We start from the raw sequence: 24,218 nt of genomic DNA, 5'->3' as shown, positions 1-24,218 counted from the left end.
TGCCCCCTTACACCTCCCTGCTGGGGCTGAGCCGGGCCTAGGGAAAGGCCCCACGGTGCCCCCTTACACCTCCCTGCTGGGGCTGAGCCGGGCCTAGGGAAAGGCCCCACAGTGCCCCCTTACACCTCCCTGCTGGGGCTGAGCCCAGCCTAGGGAAAGGCAAGCAGCTCTCAAGTCAGCCTCTGCAAGATCGTCCTGTCTGACCGTGCAGCACACACACACTGGCCTCACGGAGTGAGGTAGCCCAGGTACAACACCAGGCATGTGATGGGCCACACTGCATTTATCCAGCATGTCTTTCCACATCCCTCACCGGCTGGTTACAGCAGAAGGGGACAGGACTGACAACAGGGAAAGTCAGGTGTGTTGAACTCCACAGGGCCTTGGTGCAACTTCACAGACAGACTGGGGTCATGGGGGGAGTTTATCACAGAATCCCAGGGCTGGAAGGGACCACATGAGGTCATCAAGTCCAGCCCCCTGCCCAAAGCAGGATCAACCCCATCCAAATCATCCCAGCCAGGACTACGTCCAGCCAGGACTTAAACACCTCTGGGGACGGAGCTTCTACCACCTCTCTTGGTAGCACATCCCAGTGCATCACCACCTCCTAGTGAAATAGTTTTTCCTAATATCCAACCTACATCTCCCACACTAACTTCAGACCACTGCTCCTTGTTCTGCCATCTGTCACCACTGAGAACAGCCTCTCTCCATCCTCTTCAGAGCCCCACTTAAGGAAGTTGAAGGCTGCTATCAAACTGCTCCTCAGTCTTTTCTGCAAACTAAATAAGCCCAAAGCTCTCAGCCTCTCCTTACAGGTATGTGTCCCAGACCCTTCATCATTTTAGTTGCCTTCTTCTGAACCCACTCCAAAGCATCCATGTCCTTTCTGTACTGAGGGCCCCACAACTGGACGCAATACTCCAGATGTGGCCTCACCAGTGCTGAGTAGAGGGGAATAACAACTTCTCTAGATCTGCTGGAAATGCTTCTCCTAATGCACCCCAGCCTGTAACAGGGTTTGCGATTTTCCATCCCAAGTGCAGGGCTCTTTATTATTTGCATTACAACAGTGCCAACAGCTCCATCATGCTCCGCACAGACAGAACATCTCACTAGGTCTTCAAGCATGCACAGTCTGACTAGACTAGAGAGGTGGAGGAATCTCCATCTCGAGAGGATTTTAAGTCTCAGCTTGACAAAGCCCTGGCTGGGATGATTTAGTGGGGGGTTGATCCTGCTTTGGACAGGGGGGCTGGACTCCATTACCTCCTGTGGTCCCTTCCAGCCCTGGGATTCTATGACAGACAAGGGGAGGGGTCGTCCCTATTTAAAGAAGGGAGAACTGATGCATGGAGAGGTAAAGAGACTTGCACAGGGCCACACAAGAAGTCTGTGCCAAAGCCATGAACAAAAGCCAGCTCTTCCCCATCCCATCCCATCGCTCTCGCCCTAAGGCCAGCCAGCCTGCCCCTCTTCAGTCATGTACCTCACTGCGAGCCGAGCGTTTGTTCTTTTTTCACACACCAACTACAAAGTGTGTGTCCCAGAAAACAGCTCATGTCTCCAAAGTCCTGTCCAGAGGCTCACGTCAATTCACTAGCTCCCTCCTCACTGATTTTGTGCCCACACCACTTATTTTTGCCTGGTTTTGCTTATTGGTCATTTTCCTTAAAGCTCCTTTAAGACAGCAGTTAACTTGTTAGCTTGAGAGTGCGGCTCCAGGAGAAACGATGCCTGGGCAAGGATAACACCACCTCAGCAGCCAACCCTGCACTGCCACCGAACACCCCTGCCACATGGCAAAGAGTGCCGTTGCTGGAGCACAGCCCGAGTGGTTGAATCAAGTTTCTGACAACCCCACCACAGACATGGGACTGTTCTCTAGAAAATGCCAACAAAATACCTCCAAGGGGCCACAGGCAGAAGATCTTACACTGCAAATGGGAGGGTTCAGCTTGGTCCTGGTGCGCTGATAATATTTCCCAGGTGAGGAGACTGTGTCCGGGAGAAAAAGGCCTCCTGAGAGGAGAGAGATTCCTGGTGAGGACTAAGGATGCATGAAGACAGTGGAATTCAAGGTTTTGCAAAGTTCTCATGCTCTGTTTGGGGGTAAAAACCCGGCATGAGTTCACTGACCTTCCTCCTCTCATTTTAAACTCCACACTTCCTTTCCAAGGATAAGAAAATGAGCAAAGAAAGCCCCTTGTGCACAAGACTGGCTGAGCAGGGGTAGAATCTCCATCCCTAGAGGCTGGCTGACAAGGGGTGGCCCTGCACACAGCATTCTCTTTAGAATAACTGTCACAAGAACAGCCAGACCGGGTCAGACCAAAGGTCCATCTAGCTGAGGTTCCTCCCTTCTGACAGTGGTCAGATGCCCCAGAGGGAGTGAATAGAAGAGGTAATCATCAAGTGGTCCATCTCCAGCTTCTGTCTAACAGAGGCTAGGGACACCATTCCTACCCATCCTGGTTCACAGCCATTGATGGACCTATCTGCCATGAATTTATCTAGCTCTTTTTTGAATTCTATTGAAGTCCTGGTCTTCACAACATCCTCTGGCCAGGAGTTCCACAGGTTGGCTGTGTGTTGTGTGAAGAAATACTTCCTTTTGTTTGTTTTAAATCTGCTACCCATCAATTTCAGTTGGTGACCCCTAGTTCCTGCGTTATGGGAACAGGTAAATAACTTTTCCCATACCTGTCATGATTTGATGGACCTCTATCATACCCCCTCTTAGTCTACTCCTTTGCAAACTGGAAGTCCCGGTCTCTTTAATCTCTGTTCATATGGCACCCGCTTGAAACCCATCATCATTTTTGTTGCCCTTTTCTGAACCTTTTCCATCTCCTCTCTGCACTTAACACTTCCTAGTAAGAGAAGCAGGACTGAAAGGCGCAGCTGCCCCACTGTGCCCCAGACAACAGTCAGAACTTTTCAGGAAGGGGAAGAAGAGGGCAGAGGGATTCAGACACGTTAATAAATTCCAGATGTCCATACCTGTGAACAAACACCATCAGGATCTGAACAAAGCCATCTCTTCCTGAGGAGAAAGCTGGCCTCAGGGCATAGTTAATAAGTGCCCTGTTATTAACCTCCATTCAGAACTACAACCGCTGTCATGTGCGGACATGAAACCAGAGCCATTAGTCTTGTTTGACAACAGCTAAAAAGCTGGCAATAGGGTGCTCAGCAGGAAGCGGACGATTGGGAGCATCTGAGTCACTTGGATATGTCATGAGTCAGAAGGGCCATTTTGCTGAAGGAGGAGACCCAGGAGTGAGACAGATACAGAACCCTCCTCCTCACAGAGCGACGCCCACCTCACCAGACTGCTCAGAGCTCCACGGCCCCAGAATTCACCAGACAAGATTCTGACTCCAAAGCCTCCTTCGATTTTCATCTAGGACAGGGAAGGGCTGGGAGGAGATGAGAGAACCTGATGCGAACCAAGCTACTGCTCCTTGGTGTGTAGCACTCATCTGCGGAAGAGGTCTGCTGGCCAGTGACAGGCTGCACCGAGCACGCTTACTGCAAGAGAACTGGTGAGTTACTGGGAAAGCCCATGTGTAAGTGTAGCCGGAGGCCCTGCAGCCAGAGGGCAGGCTACGAAGGAGAGGTGGTACAGCTCCGTTAGGGACAGAGTCAGAGCACTGGGGCCTGCTCCGACTGTTTCGTTAGATGAAGTAGTTGGGGTCACAGGTCAGGGAAAATCCTGTTCGGATCAATGCTCTGCAGCAGGAAGGCAGGCACCCAAGCACGGCTGCTCTCCGAGCTCTTGCTCCTTTCCCACGCACATTAGTCACCCCTCAAATAGCAGGCACTGAGCTTTGGTTTAATTATGGGAACCATGACGTCAAAAGTCCAGCCGTCAGGGTACTTACCCCCTGGCTGGATGGCTGTGACTCTAGAAAAGGCAAGAGCTGCCTTGCTCTCTGTCCCACAAAAACCACAGCAAAACTGCCTGGCATGCTGAAATTACTGGATAAACTTCAAAGACCACCTAGGCCCTTTGGCCAACCAGGGGCTCCAGCCCAGAGCAATTGCCTGCATCACAGCTACAGCACAGCTCCCTGCCTGAAAGACTCCCCCCTCCCCGGCCACCTCAAATAAATGCCATTACCATTCATTCATTAAGCCAGTTGTGGGAGGACTTCTCATTTCACACCCGAGTCCAAGCCATTGGAAGAGAACCAGCAGAGACAAGGACAAGAAAGGATCAGAGGGGGACTAAACCTACTAGTTAGAAGCTTGCTTTTAGCATCTACAAGGAGCAGTCAAAGTGTCACCAGCTTTCACACAACTCCTCCATCAGCAGACTCTAAACAGTCTCTCCTCCTTAGAAATCTTCCCTGGACCAGCCCTGGCTCTCGAAGCATGTCTGCTGCTGATGCCACTGTGCTACCAATGCCAGGAGCCAAATTACAGCAGAGGACACAACCCTGGTGGCTCCAGTAGCTAAGGCAGTAACTCACTGCAGCATGGGTTTGGGAGCTATTAAAACTCCTCCCAAAATGAGGGCTGATGCCTTTCACCAGACAGGACAGATACAAAAGGAATATTACCAGAGCTTCATGTAAAGATCCCACCTACTGGAGGCTCCCTAAAAGGAACCTAAAGACATTTTTTAACACACACGCTCACTCACGCAGCAGGGCGACTCTGGCCAGTCAGAAACACACACAAATCGCTCTCATGTTGTGAGAAGTGGCTGATTTGCACCATGACATTCAAAACATCACATTCCCTGACTCTGCAAGAAGAGTCCAGAGAGATCAAGGTCTCTTCTGTCACGAGAAGTTAGGAGACAGATGTGTTAAGGGTACCCAACAGGTTGTCTGCTCTGATGTTCTGTAGGCTGTGCCTGGCCATATTGGACTGTATTTTAGAAGTGGGAGTATGCAGCCTGGGGCTTCCCTCAGCTGGAGAACAGCAAGGCTCCAGAGGGTCATTTTTAACACCCACTCCCCCAGAGAGAGGAACCTTTTGGGGTTCCTAGCACCTGCAGATATCCAGGACTCAGAGGTGCTGTCTCATGCATGTTGCTGGCAACAGCACAAGATTGGCAGCAATACACCCCATAGCTAGCTCTGCAAGGCCATGTCTACATGGCAGAGCTATTTTGGTATCTCGGTATCCCAAAATAGCTACTCATGCTTTAAAATGTCCATTAGTTTGAAATATTTTTTCAAAATAACAGGTACCCTATTTTGGCATCCCTGTACTCCTTGTTGCAGGAGGAGTAAGGGATGCATAGTGCAAATTGTGTATCTTGTTTCGAGTTTACGGTGCCATGTAGGCGGAGCCCAAGAGACAGTCTCTGAGGAGAGGATCCAGGTGCCAGAGGTTGATAGTGCCTAACACAACCTAGGAACATATTTGGCATTGCTGTGGGTTTCTCACTCTGCAGGTGAGGACAGAGGATTGCCTTCCTGGGCTTGGAGTCAGGATCACCATCAAATCACAGTTTGCCTTTGCCAAGCACAAGCCATTTCATCTCCTCTGGTAGCTTAGTTCCAGGCCATGTTCTGGCCTAGAGAGAGGCCTCACAGGAAAAGGAAGGGCCTTAATTTGGATGGGGAGGTGTTGAGAGGTAAACTATCCCATCGCCTGTTGATTTGGAGCGAGGGGGACGTGACACTGAAGGAAGAGGAGCTTGCACTAGCTGAGGCCTCAGTAAGAGTCTCGTGAAAAGGGCATGCACACACGCAGATGAACTGCAGTTTGCACACCTGCTTGGTGCTGACCTGTGATATTGCCAATCTGAGATGCTCTCTTCCTTGCTGTCTGCACTCAAGTATCACAGACCCCGCAGTGTGCAACTTGCTGGTGATCACAGCCTTGCACAGGAAGCATGTCCATTTCACGCAGGCGAGACACCCCACCATACAAATCTCACCCAGCTTTTGTGTGGAAGGAAGCATGCTGCAGACCCGGTGCTCCCAATTCCAGCTCACAACTGCTTCTCTAAGCCTCTGCCACCTTCCTTTCAAAGAGAGAACAGAGCCCACCAGTGTCCCCGAGGAAACATTCCAGATTCTCTCTTGGCTCTGAATGCACCAGCTGACAGAGCTGGTCTGGAGTGACCCAGGGCTGCAGTCAGGGAAACTCAACAGTATCCAGGAGACCCAGCAAATGCCAACCAAAGGCAAAGCTCTGGTTCCCCACAGGACTCTGCACAAAATGACTAAATCCGTCAACTGAGCTGTAAAAATTGTTTGGTGGTGCCAGCACAATGTTGCCCAAACACATATGAAGCCACAGCCCCCATCCCTAAGAATTTGCATTACACAGATTTTATAATCTTAGGCAATTCAAATTTTCTTTTACACCTGTATAAACCCAGATTGATGCCAGATTTGCGCCCACATAACCAAGCAAAATTTGGCCCACAAGCATGTCAACATAGTGCCTGAATGCAGAAAGGTAGGGTTTGCATAGCCACGTCCGGGAATCTGCTCCTCAGAACACCGGCGCTGGAGTGACAGAAAGAGACTAAAAGCACAACCTCAGGTCACCCTAGCATGTCAGGATCCGGCAGCTCATACAGGCCTAAGGACAATCAAGCATGGAGCATCAAACGGCTCCAAAGCAATTGGAGTCCGGTGGGGAACCAGAGCTTTTTTCCCCCAGTGGCTCCGGTCTCTCTAGGGACTGAAAACAGTGCAAAAAAAATATTCTATTTTGCTTCCCTAAGCATCGTCCTGCAGTTATAATCACATGTATCTCTCTCCTTCTGGCCTAATGCTATTCTGCTGCCTTGCTACATACAGCAGCCTGCAGAACACTCTCCGCTTCACTCAGGCTACGTCTACACGTGCACCCAACTTCGAAATAGCTTATTTCGATGTTGCAACATCGAAATAGACTATTTCGATGAATAACGTCTACACGTCCTCCAGGGCTGGCAACGTCGATGTTCAACTTCGACGTTGCTCAGCCCAACATCGAAATAGGCACAGCGAGGGAACGTCTACACGCCAAAGTAGCACACATCGAAATAAGGGAGCCAGGCACAGCTGCAGACAGGGTCACGGGGCGGACTCAACAGCAAGTCGCTCCCTTAAAGGGCCCCTCCCAGACACACTTTCATTAAACAGTGCAAGATACACAGAGCCAACAACTAGTTGCAGACCCTGTATATGCAGCACGGACCCCCAGCTGCAGCAGCAGCAGCCAGAAGCCCTGGGCTAAGGGCTGCTGCCCACGGTGACCACAGAGCCCCGCAAGGGCTGGAGAGAGAGTATCTCTCAACCCCCCAGCTGATGGCCGCCATGGAGGACCCCGCTATTTCGATGTTGCGGGATGCGGATCGTCTACACGTCCCTACTTCGATGTTGAACGTCGAAGTAGGGCGCTATTCCCATCCGCTCATGGGGTTAGCGACTTCGACGTCTCGCCGCCTAACGTCGATTTCAACTTCGAAATAGCGCTCAACACGTGTAGACGTGACGGGCGCTATTTCGAAGTTACTGCCGCTACTTCGAAGTAGCGTGCACGTGTAGACGCAGCCTCAGAGGTGGGAGCATTTCGGCAGCGGGTGAAGTGACCCTCATCTATCAGCCTCTCCGAGGTGTTGTGTGACTCTGGGATCTGTGGATGGATGGTGTTATCATAGAACTGGAACGAGTCTTGAGAGATCATCACGTCCAGTCCCCTGCACTAGCAGCAGGACCAAGCACAATAGGCCATCCCTGGCAGGTGTTCATTTAACCTGCTTGTAAAGCTCCCCAGTGATGGAGACTCCACACCGTCCCTAGGCAACTGATCCCAGTGCTTCCCCACCCCAACAGTCAGGAAGCTCTCCCTGAGGTCCAGCCTAACTCATTCTGTTTGCGTGTCACACTTGTGGCTGTGACGGTGCTGCAAGCACCCTGCGTTCCTGGGCTCGAGAGCGATTCCATCTCTGCCTCGTGGCAAACCTGCTGCATCAGAGCCCAAACTCTTGTTTTAAGTCTTCTCCAGAGGGGCTGGGAGCTCATTTACTAACTGCAGGTCTGGTCAGCTTCTGTTTGATAAACAAAACAAGTGTTGAGTGATGGGCACGTGACAAGCCGTGTTCTATTTTCTAAGCGCTATCATTAAAGGCCAAAGAGCAATTTCTTCCCAAAATTTGGTCAAAGTATTTACTCCTGAGTTAACTTTTATTTTCGGAGAAGGCTCGGGGGCCCCCACTCCACTGGGGCGAGCCAGGGCTGGTGCTTAGAGCCCTCAGCCTTGCAGGATGATCAAGGCAAGTAGAGGCTGGACCTGACCCACAGACTCTGCCTGGCAGAGGGAAGAAGTGTTTGTGCACTGCAGGGAAGTGCTCCATGCAGGCACTGGCCCTGCCACTCCCATTGGCTGGGGATTGCAGGGGAACGGAAGGGGTGCCTGCATGGAGCACTTCCCTGCAGCATGAAGAGCCACATGGAGACACCTGTGCACCCCCTCCCCAGAAGGGGCACTAGGTAGGTGACCCAAACCTCTTCCATCCAGGCCCTGTACCCCCAGCCCAGGCCCCGTACCTTCACCCTCAGCCTGCTCCCCAGTAGCCATCTCCTGCACACTGAACCCCTCATTTTTCCCCCACCTCAGATCCTAGAGGGCCCCACAAAACCTATTAGCCCTCTGAAGAGTCAGTCCAGCCCTGGGAGTAAGTCCTGAGCTTCGGTGCCTCCCCTCACCCTGTACGGCTGGAATTGGAAGGGAGCAAGGGGAGTGTCTTTTTCCTGCTTTTCAGTGAGGGGCCAAAGCTGTGGGTTTTTTTCTCTCACTTTGGGGCCAGGGCAGTGAAGTTTTGGGGTTTTTGGCTTCTCACTGGTATATGGCCCCAACTGATTTTTCTGTGGGTCAGCGGCCCCGACCCATAAAGGTGCCCCCCCCCAATCTACAGCCACATTACAGCTGCTAGTATCCCTCACAAGCAAAGGGACTTACAGCTCGGTGACCCCAGTAAGCCTGCAGCTTCTAATTCCAGTGAAGTTTCAAGTCCTGGGCAGGGAAGCAGGGTCAGGTTACCATCCCAATAACTGGCTTCTTGTGGTTGCAACCAAAATGTAAACCATCTGTTACCCGGGAGTCACTGCACGTGCCAGCTGCAGCGTTCCTGGCCGCTGCCCTTTTGCAGAAGATAGCGCGCGCCAAGGGCCGGACTGCTCAGCCTTGGAAACGACTGAGCGGAGACAGGCAGGGGAGCACAGGAAGCTGGGAGAACTTTTTTTACTTCCTCACCACTATGCCAAGGCAGAACTGAAATGAGTTTACAGCTGACATTCTCCAGACCCTGAGAGCTGGCTACAGCGAGTCATCTGGCATCAATTACTTGGACTGTACAGACTTGGGCTGCTTGAAAATCAGTTGCCTGGGTTGCAACGCTTCTCGGAATTTTTTTTTTTTAATTTAGTCTCAAATGCTGAGCCTTTTAAATGAGAAGTCATCCATTACTCACAGCAAAGGGCTTTTGGCCATCAAGATTTATCTGGTGTCATCACTGCTCAGCGCTAGTTGTTTCTGAGAAGGGGGAAGTGTGCAACTTCTTGCACAACTGCTGTGATGCTGTTGCAACACCTCACGAAATGGGGACTTTCGCATCTATCGGCAGGGGGGAGTCACGGGGAAAAGGCTGAGGGGAGCCACAGAAAACATCTGGCCAACTCAAGATGCAAAACTACACAAACAGCCACGATGGACCCAAATATGCTCAGAATGCAGGTGCCTGCACTTCACTGAGGAGCTGGACATCTTCAAACCTCCAGTACCTGTTCCTGTGCTGTGCAAACGCTACATGAGCTCACGCAGCTACAGGGACCTGCCCACACCCAGGAAAAGCATTTGTGTTTGGACAACAGGCGGTACCTAGAATGGAGTCTTCCTGGCTCTCTCTGAGCTTTCTGGTGCAGGGCCAAGTTCTCATCTCTCCGCAAAGCGACCTGCAGGGCTATGCAATCTGCTGCTCATTCCTAGCACCATGCTCTCACATACCAGTAACAACAGTGCAGACCTGGTGGTTACTGAGAGGTATAGGATAGTAATAAAAAGCAGCCAGGGAAATCTGTATGAAATGGATTTGCTTCTTAGGACAATGGGATATATATGTATAGCAGCATTTTAACTAGGAGAGCCCCTCTGTCCTCACAGTAAAGGTCAGAAAGGATTCACACCCCTGGAGGTGAAAAAAAATGCTCCTCCTCTTAGTCATAGAGAAGGTGTGCTGTGCTTGCTCACTGAAAATGAGAACCCTTGGTTCACAGCAAGGCACACGGTGCAACAGCCAGCAGAGAATGGCAGCACAGCGAGGCAGTTTGGTTACAGATAAAAACCTCACAGCTTCATCTGCTTGCTCATGTGTTTGTAGGCTCAGGGCCTGGAGTGGAGATCCCAGCATGCTAATAACCAGTTATCTGTTTTTCCCATCAAACAGAGAACATGCTACCTGAATAGAGCATTTGGGGCAAGTCAGCTAAGATCCACTGAAGAGTAAATCAGCCAGATTGAGATGCTAACAGCAGCAGGATGTTAAGGTTTGTTAGATGTAATGGACCAGATTAACACAATCCCAACCACCACAGTGACCTAAGCAGGAGCGAAGGAAAGACAGATGCTCCCAGGGGCTGGGAGCGGTTACAGCAGGTGCCGTGAGGGAAAGCACTCACCAATAAATCACCACTTCACTAGCAAAACATTTAAGTGCTGGCCCAGAAACACTAGCAGGCATGTCACCAACTGAAGGGTGACCTCAACGCAGGGATAGCGTTTCCTCCCCAGGCTCAAGTTTCACTACATGGGGTTGGAGACTGGACTCTGCTTAAAGTTCCTCTAAAGTCTCCACATTAGACAGAGTCCTGAACTCTGGTTTTGTGGGTGACATTCAATTTCTGAGCCCCTTTCATCTCTCGCTAGCACACTGAGACAACAGGGAGAAAGCAAACTAGAAGGACTCCTTAATCTAAATGAATCTGCTACCAGAACTCGCCTGAGCCTTGCCCATTGAGGTGAAGGGCAAAATTCTCACTACCATCAGTGGGGCAGAAGTCAGTCCCGTAGTAGTCAAATGGGGGCACAACCTGAGGCCTGAATGTTCAGGGGTGTGCACTAGCAAGTTCTTTCGGAAAAATCAGGCCCTTTTTTGAAAGAACACGCACAGCATCTACACACAAATTGCACGTTTGCAATCCGGAATTGTAAGAATGCAGCTCTTCTTGCCGAAGCCCTCTTCCACTCGCAGACCAGGAAGAGGACCCCCTTTCGAAAGTTTCTTTTGAAAAAAAAGTGCATAGATGCTCCACAGGCCCTTTTGTCGAAGGGCACATGACTTTTCAATCCCTCGCCTGTTCTTCTGGAAGAGCGGGGCTGTGTGGATCTGGTTTCTCGCGTGTGGACGCACCCTTCCGAAAGCAGTTCTTTCAGAAGAGATCTTCCGGAAGGATTTCTTTCAAAAGATTGCTGTAGTGTAGATGCAGGCATGGTGTGAGCTTGGGTCCTACAGAACTGTGGCTGCTTTGAAGTTACCAGAAGCTTACTCACTCTCACTCACCCACCCACCCAGTAAGATGCTTCTGTGCAGACAAACTGCCAGCGGATACATTTCCCAGAGACCTCAGGAGCCAGTGCTGAGCCTGGAAGGGATTTTTAAATCCACAGAAAGTAGGGGTCTAGAATGGAAACAGTTCATTACAGCTAAGACACTGGTCCTGGGCTCTGCCCTGAACAGCTGGGTCTAGTTCACCAGTTCAGTAAATTACTATTCCTAAAACTCACCCTGATCGTCAGAGGGGCTCCGAGGAGCTGCTGACTCATCACTCTTTTCCCCAGATGACAAGTTATCAGCCACTTGAGTTATGGGATTTCCTAGGGAACACAAGCAGCTTGGGTAAACAAACGCTCAAAATACCAAAGCCATATTTACATTTCACTGTCAAAGGATGAAATGTCTAATCACGGTTTGCAATATTTTAGGGATCATATTTGTTTTTCTATGCACTCAAATATTTGGTCACTTTAAACATCTGTAGCAGCCAGAGGGAATTTGTTGGGGTCTGTAGGATTCATGGGGGGTGGGGGGGGGCCAGGATAGAAGAGACTGTGCATCCAAATCACATCCACGGAACTAATGCTGCTAGCACAAGGCATCTAGTGAATAATGCTTATGCAGTTTTCTCAGCAGGAACTATAAGGTACTGACAGAACAGTATGTAAACAGAACTGTGATCTTCAGCAGGTAGCATTCTGTGTTGAGATGAATGCTGCTTCTGCAAACCAGGATTGAGCAGACATTTTCATGTCCTTTTCAGCAACAACTGGCGGGGGGGCAGGGGGGGGGGTGAAGAATCAGCTTGCAGATAAGGAAAGCAATCTTTCTTCTCCCTCATTTCCTGTCAAGTCTTTGTCCAGAAAAACACTCCTGAGACCTACCTTCCACCAAAGTTTCTCCTTCAGGACAGAGCACTGATCTGTGTGCTGAAGGATTGCAACTGGAAAGGCTCCAAAGCTTCTCTACCCTCCAGACTTACAGGCTGCCACACATCCTTTACCTGCCTTTTTAAACAAAGGCAGAAAGACCAGCTTTCCCAGAGACAAACACCAGTCAGTGGGGCAGTCTGAGTTATAGGAACCTCCTTTCCACAGGACACATGTTCTGCACAACAGGGTACAACACCTTGGCTGTTGTTGCTGGGGAAGCCTGAGATTTTTGTGAAGTTTCAGTAGAGTGGACAAGGTTTGCTCAGTGAACCAGTGAACCCTTGCAGCTCTCCAATGTCTCCAAGATTATGGGGTAGAAGACGGAATGCTCAGCTAGGGGAATGTTCTGCAGCCCCCACCAAGCTGTGGTTAAAACTGATCCCAATGATTCTATTCAGCCCAGAAACCTCAGACAGTTTCCATTTTCTCAATAACAAAGCATTTTTGTGGGGTGAGGTAACCAGCCTGCAGCTGCCAGGTCTAATTCTCCACTAGGATTTCTTAAGAGCGTGGCCGACAGAGTGCTGGATGGCTAAGCCAGAGACAAGACACAAAGCAGCCAGCCTCTCCAGCAGAGAAATGAAGGGACAAAGCTGTTGCAGGACAGACTTGGAGAGAAGCCTTTTTCGGAGGGTCACAAAGACTCTCTAGGGAGCTTGTTTTAAGCTTCTTTTCCAAAGGGCTCCTAGCCACGCGTAGGAGGCAAGTTCTCCAGCTGGGGCGCCAGGGTAGGAGAGAGAGAACATGTGAGACTCGGGGTGTGGGGAGGTACAAAGAATACACTGACACATCGCTGGTAATTCAGGATCCAGCACAGGAGTGGCAGAGATACAGAACTCAGCTGCTACAAATGAAAAATGCAGCTCTCAAAGTGGCAGAGATTAAACGGCCCAAACAGAGGTTGGAACAGAGCTATTCCACTCCCCGCTGGATGGCACCATTGATGGGATTTGCTGCTCAAGCGAGGACCAAGTACTGTCTAGAACATCCCCGACAGACGTTTATCTAACCTGTAGAGCAGGACAAGAGAGGGACGGGATGCTGGGGAGGTAGAGAGCTTAGGAAAGTGCGTGACCCCTAGATAAGGCTGCCTACAGCTCCTAGAATTGAGCCTCCTAAAAGCAGCCCAGAGTCAGCAATGTTGCTCCTCCAGCACTAAGAAACTCTGCAACAATGGTAAAGCCAGTCTCTGCAGGGGCCAGCCTGAGACTGCGGCATGAACTCCCCTAGGGGGCGACGGACCATCTCAAGCCTCACCACCTTCCAGCCCAAGTGCAAGGTGAATTTCTTTAGCCTTGACTTCTCTTCAAAACAGAGCAACATCTGTGTGTGTGTGCGCGCGTATGCGTGCACGCATATACACAGCCAAGCCTGTGCACTTTATCTGACCCCTTTGTGAATTTACATTATTAGGCAATCTTTTATTACATGAACGCAGGCTACTGTTACCCTGGGACCCTTACCTCATTCATTACAGTCAGACAGACTGTCCCCAGGGTAGATCTTAAGGTTGGGCAGTGAATTAAGCTGTTGTCTGTATGACCCTAGCCTCCTTTGTTGCAGAAGCTGGATGATGTGGACAAAGGAGACTGCAGCTGTGGAATTGCGTCCTACTGCACATGTAGCCCACACATCTATGAGGTGTAAGTCACTGTCCCATGCAGTGGCATTTAAATCACTTACACAGAGAGCAAACAAATCTCCTCTACAGCCTTAGCTGAGAGCCAAATAGCTTTATGCTCAAACTGTAGAGGCTCATACACTGAGCTCCAGAGGTCCAAGTTCAAATCCACCTACCAGCCCTTTCACAAAGAGAAGCAAATTAAGACTCATTAGCAACCTTCTTTTAGGCATTTCCTAACATCAAAGAGCTTGACTTTGCAGTCTTACTGTGCTTTCAATGCCACCTTATTTCATGAAGTTATTTATAGTAGGACATCACCAAAGGGCCCCAGTTAAGATCAAGGCCCCCCGTGGACAGGTCATTGTACCTGAAAGAGCAGCAGGGAGAGGGGATGTGATTCCCCAGGGTCACACAGCTGGTTCATGCCAGAGCAGGGGACAGACACCAGACCCCCAGGTCAGCATCCTGCGCGCTAGAGCACAGAGCCATATGTACGTCACAGTGAAGAGAACACTGCTGCTTAGGCCATTGCGCTGGAGTAAGGAAGCCACATGGCAGCATTTGTACAGTGGAGCCAACCCATCCAGCCACCTCAGAAGCCCTCAAAGCCGTGCCTTTAAAAAACTTACGAAACCCCGTCCATAAGGCCAGGTGGGCCCACACAGAGAACCACCTGTGGCCAAAAGGCCTGGTACCCATCAGAAGAAGTGGGTTTTACCCACCAAAGCTCATGACATTTGTGAGGCCGATGCACCTGGGTGGTCAGCAGGAGGGAATGAACCTGCAAGCTTAAGGGCTAAAGCCATGTGCTTTATCACATGAGCTAAAGGCAGCTGGCTCTCAGCCAAGGCTGTAGAGCAGAGCCTTCCCTCTCCCTTATCAGTGGCCTCAGTGCCTCTGGGGTTATACATTTGCCAGTCCTGTGGCACCAGAGAGACTAGTTACCTCCAGGACTGTCCTCCCTAGGTAGAGTTCCCCCTGCTCCCAGGCAGCCGCCTTTGAGATTTCAGACAGACCAACAGGAGCATTTAGACAAACAAGCTGAGGCCTAGTCCACAGTCCAGCTCTTTGTGGAAGTGCAGGAAGTTCTATGCAGACAGATGTAATGAGACGATTTGTATCTACATTCCAGATCTCATTCCTTAGGGCTGTAATGCACAAAGCTCCCGTGGGAGGAGGGAGCAACTCGTGAAGCTTTCTGCTCTTTGGAACTGCCCTTTTCCCTCGGGGACTAGGGGGAGAGTGTCAAAACTCAGAGCACGTTGGCCTTCTCCAGCTGTTCAGCAGTACCGGGGACTGGAGAGAGCTGCAGAGCTCAGCCCACCACACCCTGGGCCACGTGCTGACCAGCAAAGAGCTAGGCTGTTTGCTTCAGCACCGCCTTGGTTCCCATTTTCATGAGGATGGTCTCTGACGCTGCAAGTCCCCAGCAATGTCCTTGGCAGCCACAGCTCAGGATCTTACACGGGGTCCCCAGGCCCAACCATTCCAAACCCATCACCACACATTTTGCCTAATCTTGAGCCAGACACCAGGAAGAGGCTCCCAGGGGATTTGGCAATGGGAAAGCAGATACGGCTCATCTCTCCGTGAAGCACGATGAAGTGGGTTCTCCCTAGTCTCAGGCTGTAGGGCATAAGCAAAACAGAGGAGTCTGAAATTCTCTGGCCTAAGACATTCTGTTCAAAGCTCGTTTAATCACATGCCGGGGTGAGCCCACATCTGCTCCAAGCATGAGGTCAGAGACTCTACCTGCGAAGACACAAGCTACATTAGCTTGCTTGACTTCAGAGGCAGTATTGCCACACAAGCACCAGCAAGCGAGCCAGCCGGGTGACCCCGAGTGATAACACCAGAGAGTGGGGAATTCTGCTCAGGCTGCTTGGAGTGCATAGATGAGATGGGCAACGGATAGGAGTAGTGCTCTAGTTTTCTTCTAAGGCAGCTAATGATCTTGAACGAGGCAGTGCGTTGAGAAACCTGGGTCCGGCATCCCACACCCACCAATGCCTCAATCGGTATCGACAGGTTCACAATGTCCCCGTTGTCTCGGAAACACACTTTTCCAGAAAGCAGTTTTCCCATTGTTGGGAGGTGAGGGAGAGGGGATACTGGAGTAATTCAGCTCATGGCGCACAGCCTGGAAAAGAGAAGGCCAAAGGGAAGAGGCTGCTGCACCCATCCCTGTAGGCTAATGACTGTGCCAAGAGGGACAGATACAATGGGGCAAGGCAGTGCCAGTTTGCTGCAGGTGAGGGAGATGCAGGAGGGGAGGTTTAGGCCCAGAGGCAAAGCATGGGGTGGTCACACGCCCCAAAGAACCTTTAAATTATGCCCTGGCGCTATCGAGAATCACATGATTCTCTGATTTTGGTGGCAATATTTTCAGCGTAGGACGTGTGGCTTCTGCACCTGTGGTCACAGCAGCAAAGATTTTAACCAAAAACTGAGCCAGAGCCATTCAGAAGGATATTAAATGCAACCCTTGCCCCACAACCAGGGGTCCCCACAATACCCACCACTCTCAAATGTGGAGAAAGAAACTCAGGTGAAAACGGTATGGGAAGGTGGAGGGCAGCTGTCAGTGGGGAAGGAATGAGTTAAGAGCTACCTAAAAAAAACAGATGTATACAAGTCCATGGGTCTGGATTTAATGCACTCAAGGGTACTGAGGGAATTTGCAGATATCATTGCCTAGCCTTTGGCCATTATCTTTGAAGACTCTTGGAGACTGGGAGAGATCCCGGATGACTGGAAAAAGGCAAATATAGTGCCCATCTTAAAAAAAGGAAGAAAGAACAACCCAGGGAACTATAGATTGGTCAGCCTAACCTCAATCCCTGGAAAAATAATGGAGGAGATCCTCAAGGAATCCATTTTGGAGCACTTGGAAGAGGGGAAGTGATCAGGAGTAGTTAACAGGGATTCACCAAGGGCAAGACTTGCCTGACCAATCTGATTAGCTTCTATGAGGAGGTAACAAGCTCTGTGGACACGGAGAAGTCAGTGGATGTCACATACCATGACTTCAGCGAAGCTTTTGATAGAGACTCCCACAACATTCTTGCCCATAAGTTGAGGAAGTATGCATTGGATCCATGGACTGTAAGATGGATAGAAAGCTGGCTTGACGGTCGGGCCCAACGGGTAGTGGTCAATGGCTCAATATCTGGATGGCGGTCAGTTTCAAGGGGAGTGCCACAAGACTCGGTTCTGGGGCTGGTGTTCTTCAACATCTTTATTAATGACCTGGATGAGGGACCGGATTGCACCCTCAGCAAGTTTGCGGATGACACCAAGCTGGGCGGGGAAGAGGTAGATATAGTGGAGGGTAAAGATAGTATCCAGAGTGACCTGGATATATTGGAGGATTGGGCCAAAAGAAATCTGATGCAGTTCAACAAGCAGAATTGTAGCGTCCTGCACTTGGCACAGAATACTCCCAAGCATTGTTATCGGCGGCAGACTGAACAGCAGTAGTACAGCGGAAAGGGACCTAGGGGTTATGGTGGATGAAAGGCTGGATATGAGTAAACAGTGCACCCTTGTAGCCAAGAAGGTTAATGCCATATTGGGGTGCATTAACAGGAGCATTGTGAGCAGATCTAGAGAAGTGGTTGTTCTCCTCTATTCGGCACTGGTGAGGCCGCATCTGAAATACTGTGTCCAGTTTTGGGCCCCTGGTATAAAAAGGGAGCGGATGTGCTGGAGCAGGTTCAGTGGAGGGCAACAAAAATGATTAAGGGGCTGGAACGCATGACCTATAAGGAGAAGCTGAAGGATTTGGGCTTATCTGGTTTACAGAAAACTGAAGGGCGATTTAATAGCAGCCTTCAACTTCCTGAAGGGGGGCTCTAAAGAGGATAGAGAGAAACTGTTCTCAGCGGTGTCAGATGGCAGAACAAGGAGCAATGGTCTGAAGTTACAGAAGGAGAGGAGTAAGTTTTTCCTAATATCCAACCATCTCCCCAGGAGGGTGGTGAAGCACTGGAATGCATTACCAAAAGAGGTGGTGGAATCTCCATCCCAGGAGGTTTTTAAGTCCTGGCTTGACAAGGTCCTGGCTGCGATGACTTAGTTGGGTTTAAGCCTGCTGGAGGCAGGGGACTGGACTAGATGACCTCCTGAGGTCCCTTCGAGCCCTTTGATTCTATGATTTTCCAATAACCACTCTAATGTCCAACCAGCACTCATCTGCTCCCTACCAAAGGGTCTCACAGCCAGCAGCGCTCCTGGCCGGTTAACCAGAATTGAGGGACGCACTCGGTTTGAGGCACTCAGGCTTTCTGGATAACAGCAAAGCAGGAACAGCACTGGGGAAGTATATCAGCATCTCTTACTTCATCTACACCCCTCTTGGGCAACACTTCCAGTAAGCAGGAGCTGGGGGAGGCATTTCACTGTGGAAGCGGTGGCATCAATCTGCTGATCGTTCGTGCTCTGTCCCTACAGAAAATTCAAGTCTCCACTGGGCATAGGCAGCAAGAGCCTGCTGCAGGGGTTCTCGGTGCAGCACATACCACCACTCTGGTCTTGCCAGGTTGCTAGGTTGGAGGTGACAGAATCTGCAAAGGCTGAGGTCCACTGGCCTCAAAGACTGAAGGCTAGAAGAGGTGAATTATATTCTCAGCTCAGCCACCAGTGGTGCTGGGCAAGACCCTTCCAATCTCTAGACCACTGAAAGCTGGGACAGTAGTTCTTGATTTGCTGCTGCGAAGAACTGTGCTTTCTGGAGCATCTTTCTCCAAGAGTTCCAAGAGTGCTAGTGTTGATGCTCTGCCCAGCCCAGCTGGAAACAGAGGAGGCATCCTTCCAGGCATTGTGGCACCCTGATACAAGAGGAGTCTCCTCCTTTTCCAGCCAGAGACAAAAAGAAGCAGTGAAGCCATCTGTGAAACTGGTGCCCATCCTATGAGGAACTTTGCTGTCAAAGCTCAATAACCCACCTGGCTGCTGCCAGAAGTGACCCAATCCATACATAACAGCAGAGAAGGGGACTTCCAGCATGGGCAGCCTCAGCAAGAGCTCCCTTTTGGGCAGCTGCTGCAGATCCCACTGGACAGAGGATTTCATAAGCTGACTAGAGGCACTCAAATGTCTGCCATCTGCTATCCAGACACCACTGCCTGAACTGAGCCTCTTGGGACAGGGCAGGGCAGGTCTGTCCTCCAGGCTGCAAGATATTTCCTTTGCTTTCACTCTTAGTATCTTATTCGTATTCTTTAGCAAAGGAATTATTTCCATATGGCAGTTCCCAGGAGCCAAGGAGCTCATGTATGGTTGCAAAACATGCTATGAAGAGACTGGAAATGCTGCTGGCAGTGGTACAAAAGGGAGCAGCGTGCAGCTTTGCTAAAGCCAAAACTCCCTGCTAGTAAGCAGTTCCCACGTGATGGCTTGGAAGGGCCAGCGAAAGCATCTTTGTAATGGTGTGAGAATGAAGCTAACAAGGGCTGGCTCCGGGGCAACGACACAGTGGCAAGATGCTGCAACTGCCCCAGCAGCATGGAGCCAAGAGGTGCCTTTTGGGAAGCCAGCTCAAGTCCTTATGCTGGGAAACCTTCTGGGGCTGGGAACCTCGTAGCTGAATGCTGATAAATGGCTTCGTCAGGTGGAGCCCAAATGCTTCCTACTGCATCTGAATAATTTGTTTGAGGCCTACAACTCACCCGTGTGTATGGACCGGCTGCACCCTCTGGGCTGGAGAGTTCAGCACGGTTCGTCCCTGCCTACACTAGGATACTTTTAGAATATTTCCCAACATTGCTGACCTTCACGCAGCCCTAACATGGTAGCGCTGCTTTTACCCGCTGCAAAACATGGGCACAGTCACTTCCTGGCAATCCTGCAGCTACAGCTGCTCAGCGCACATCTACAGAGTCTGGGGACACCACCTGTGCTTGCCCTCCCCCCCCCACTGCCCCAGTGGATGATATCCACAAAGGCTAGCACAGACAGGGCTCTTGGGGATTGGTCTCAGCCAGAGTCGAAGTTGTTAGGATAATGGCTTCAATTAGCATGTTTCCTGGGGTATGGTTACAAAGGGGATTCTCCCAGCCACCATGTTTCAGAGACAAACCTAGGTGCATGCAGGAAGAGGGAAGGGTGGCGTGACACTGAGCTTGTATTTGGGAGCCTTCTCCAGTCCCCGCCTAACTGGGGCACACCAAACGAAGATGAGAATGAGTGCCAGTTCCCAGCTGCTCCAGAGGGGAGCTAGAGCACAGGGGGGAGCCTCGAGGCACTCCCCAGCTTGGATGAGTGCCAACATCCAGGATCCTGCACTGAATCAAACAGCCTTCACCCCCCACCAAATGTAATTCCAGCATCTGAGCTGTACCATGCTGCCATTGTTAGCTTACAGGCAGGGAAACCACATCAGAACAGTAACAGTCCAAGAGCAGCTCAGGGCAAAGCACTGCAGCAAGGGGGAAGGATGGGTTGGGTGTTACCTAAGGAGCTTTTTCCAGCTCCAATGCCACAATCCCACACGTTCCCTCCAACCCACAGTGCCCTCAGCCCTAGCAACCCAAACAAACATTAGGTCTGGAGAGCTCTGGAAACTTTGCTCAACCCTATTTCAAACTGCAGCAGAACTTCCCCCTCCGTGAAGGAAACTTCTGAGGAAAGCCACACCACGCAGCTCCAGCTGGGATGGGAAGTGCTCTGTCTGGTCTCCTCTCAGGGGTAAGACTTTCTGGCTGCAGAAGAACTAGCATTGCCCAGGAACACAGTGCACATGCTACGTCTGTGCCCAACCCAGCAAAGTCTGAGGAGTGTTGGCAGAGGAGTCCGTGACTTCATTTCCAGGTGCACTGTCAGCAGGACTTTGGCTGGCTGGAGATAAAAGTGGGAACAGTGTACCTAGTCCCGAAGATGCCTGCATAAGTACCAGTAATTGCTACCCAGTGCTGTTCACTCCTCAGCACTTATGTCACTCTTCTCAGCTGCATTTCATCTGACCCTCACCCTGCAGCCTCGTCTATGGCAGCATGGCAAGACATGCAAAATCAGTATCACAAAAAGCTGCCTGGAGCCCCCCAGGAGCTGGGATACAAAGGAGTCCAGCATTAAAGGACCTGTACAGCTCAGCTGTCTTCAGGTGCCTAAAGAGCACCAGAGGGGGGCAGGTACTCCAACCCTGTACAGTGTACCTCAGTGCTCACTTTATCACCTCCAAGAAGTACAGAGTCCTGTCACGTTGGCTGCAAGTGCCACGAGAAACCCTGACATCTCCACATGGGGTCGCACAAGGGGTCCACCTAATCCAGGATCCCATCACTGAGAATGGCCATTCCTGGCAGCTTCAGAGGGAGGTGCAAGAAACCCTGAAGCAGAGACATGGAATAACTTTCCCCCAGGGAAACTTTTCCTCTTTAATCCCCAGTAGTTGGATGTGGCTCCTGCCCTGAAGCAGAGATGTTTAATAGGCCTTCAAAATTCTTGTATTTTCTCACATTCATTATAATCCTGGGTATTTATCTTAACCACCTAAGTGCTAAATTTCTTTCTGAACCCTGCTGAACTCATCATTTCAATGGTATCTCATGTCAGTGAGCTCCATGGGTAGACTGTGCAGCGTGTGACACCGCCTTTCCTTTCAACAAGCCACAGACCCACCGGCGAGGCTCCCCACATGCTCCTGTGTGAGCCTGCTGCTGCTGCTGCCACCGCCTGGCCAACCCCAGGCAGGGGAGTACAGGCCATGGACTGGACTACAACTCTCAGCATGGCCTCATGCAACAAACACCACAGGCTGTGAGCTTACCTCTGAGTTCACTGCCCCCTAAGTGCACACCTACAGCTGCCATTAATAGCAACGGAGGGAGGCTACCCCCATCCTTCCCTCCCTTACTCTACCCATCTCCAAAAATCCCCACCTCCATTTTGTGATGGGAGCATTCAGCCCTCCTGAGCCATTTATCCTGGGTTATTGCTGCATCTTTATTAGCTCTGTTTGCTTTGGCTGCCCATCCAAGCGGTTGTTCAACCTGAGTCAAGGGAGGAAAATATTGGACCCGTCACAATGCAATGAAGTTTAATCAGTCCCTGTAGATGACTACTGGAGTCTGACTGGTGGGCTGTCACTGGTAGGGTCAAGCATAGCATGTGGCAATGGAAGCACCAGGGAAGCCAGGCTGCAGCAGCACTCAGCTTCTCCTTGTGCTGTTCAGAGCTCCCTCTCCGCAGGACCCAATACATGGTGAGAACTCCAGCTGTCTGGTCACCCGCACAAGCCTCTCTGCTGGCTGGATTTATGGGGTACAGCTCCCTCCCTCCCTCCCTATTCCTATCTCATAGAGCTGGCAGGCCAAGAACTTCACAGGCCATCGTGGTCTGGGAGCTGCTACCTGGGTCAGGGCTGCTGGGCTGCTTGGGCCTCCAGAGCTACGTCAGGAAGACAAGATTTGGTTCTTGGCTCTGGCCCCCAGGCTCCGACCCAGAAGCTGATTGGGATTCCTAGGCCAGTGTGGAGGCACAAACACGTCCATAAAGCTTCTCCAGACAGGACTCAGGTCAACTTTCCCATGACAACAAAAGGGTCTAGGGCAGGGACCAGTGTACCTTCAAGCCTGCGCCCATCCTCAAATCCTCCCAGCGGGCCAGTGGGCACCCCCTCTGGCGGGGCTCTGGGGAAGTGTGGGGGTGTCTTCCTGATTCCTCCCCATGAGTTCCCTGGTGCCTGGTCATTTAAAGTCCTGCAGGAGTCCCCACCAACATGGCAGCGCTGCAGCATCCTCCAGTGGTGAAGCAAAGCCTGGGAGACAGCCGTGGATCAGCGCAGAGGCTGCTGGGTTACTCTGCTTCCCTGCAGCTCCTCCCATTGCAGTGAGTGTGGAGGGACCTAACCCCTGCTGCTGCCCCATGTCAGGTCCCCCAATCTGCAAGGTGTGTCCCTTGCAGGAGTGGGTAGAGAGAGGGGATGCAATGGGGGGAGACGGAACAGGAGGTGGGCTTGGGGGAAGTGTATGGACCTCACCCCCCACAGGGCTGCTCACACCAGCAGCCATGCATGGGCTGGACGTGTGCCGCACAGGCCTGCAGACTGTGATTTTGAGCCCCCCGATCTAGGGATTCTGAGTGTTTACTCAGGGCACCCATGTAAGTGGAACTCTGGTTGTCGGCCTGTGGAGGAGCTCAGCACAGTCAGATGCAGACAGCCGGGAGCAGAACGCTCACGTCAGCACAGGACCAATCGCAGTCTTCAAGACAGATTGCGCCAAGAACAAAGCAGGGACGCCAGCCCCTTTGGGCCCTTGCAGTGTGAATTTCATGGTGAAGATGCTTGGCTGGAGCATTTACACCCAGGCTGTTTAGATACAGCTCTCAAGACCCATTTTAAAAGAATTTGGTTTGATTGTGCATGGCATGAAACAGCACTCAGGCCCTGCTGCCAGCTGCCTTCTGCCAGTGCTCCCTGAGATGCCAGCTCAGTGGGCTTCTGTCCGAACCGAGGAAAAAAATAATCCATGAAAGCACCAGTTTAGCAAAGCCCAGCCCAATGGGGAGCCACAAGCCCAGGCAATTCCTGGAGGATGAGATATAGGAAGGTAGGAGTCGTGACATTCTTCAGTTCCCCCCTCCTTTCACATCCTGACCTTTGATCTTTCAACAGGAAACCTTCTCTCCCTCCTTGTAAACTGCTGAGGATGGGATTTTACAAAGGAAAAAGGAACAAAGAACCAAGACCTGCTTCCAGCACGTACCACTCTCCAACAAAGCAGCGTTTCCCCATTGACCTGCAGCCGAGCTCACATAGGCAGGTAAACCCCAGACATATCAGGGAGGCAAAGAGCCTTTGGGTGGCTATCTGGGCTCCTGCCACTGCAGCATCTAAGCCAGCAATGGGCAACCTCGGCTAGTGAGTGGGCCACAGGAGTGGCCTCCATCTCAGTGGGATGCAAAATTGTAACCATGACAGTCTCCTGGGATAGGGGAGTTTTGCTAATTGCGCTGGTGTATGTAAAGTTGCGGGATGCGCCCACTGAACCACAGCAGTGCTTTGATTGGATGCAGAAGGAACGCACGTCTCTCAGTCAATGTTGTGTGCAGTCAGTACGCACCTCCTTTCGCCTGCCCTTGCTTTACGTGCCGGTCACTTCAGTAATACCAGTAGGAGAATATGTACATGGAGGGAAACCAGCGG

The 24,218-nt window shown here is 51.1% G+C and overlaps 1 protein-coding gene across 5 annotated transcripts in view; it reads right to left on the bottom strand.

The window, feature by feature from the left end:
- Positions 1 to 24,218, bottom strand: part of FHL3 (four and a half LIM domains 3) — a 40,919-nt gene that overhangs the window by 10,841 nt on the left and 5,860 nt on the right. For 2 of the 5 annotated variants that reach the window (XM_074976277.1, XM_074976278.1), the window contains one exon: positions 11,746 to 11,835. The exons of 2 other annotated variants lie outside the window; for them this stretch is intronic. The gene's annotated coding sequence lies outside the window, so the exon portion shown is untranslated. Of the gene's footprint in view, positions 1 to 8,925; positions 9,064 to 11,745; positions 11,836 to 24,218 lie in introns of those variants that run through there. One more of the 5 variants, XM_074976280.1, reaches the window with a different exon arrangement.

The sequence above is a fragment of the Carettochelys insculpta genome, chromosome 24 (assembly GCF_033958435.1).
Source record: "Carettochelys insculpta isolate YL-2023 chromosome 24, ASM3395843v1, whole genome shotgun sequence".
Lineage (NCBI taxonomy): Eukaryota > Metazoa > Chordata > Testudines > Carettochelyidae > Carettochelys > Carettochelys insculpta.
The sequence above is the reverse complement of the archived record's forward strand: the minus strand, read 5'-3'. Positions and strand labels throughout refer to the sequence as shown.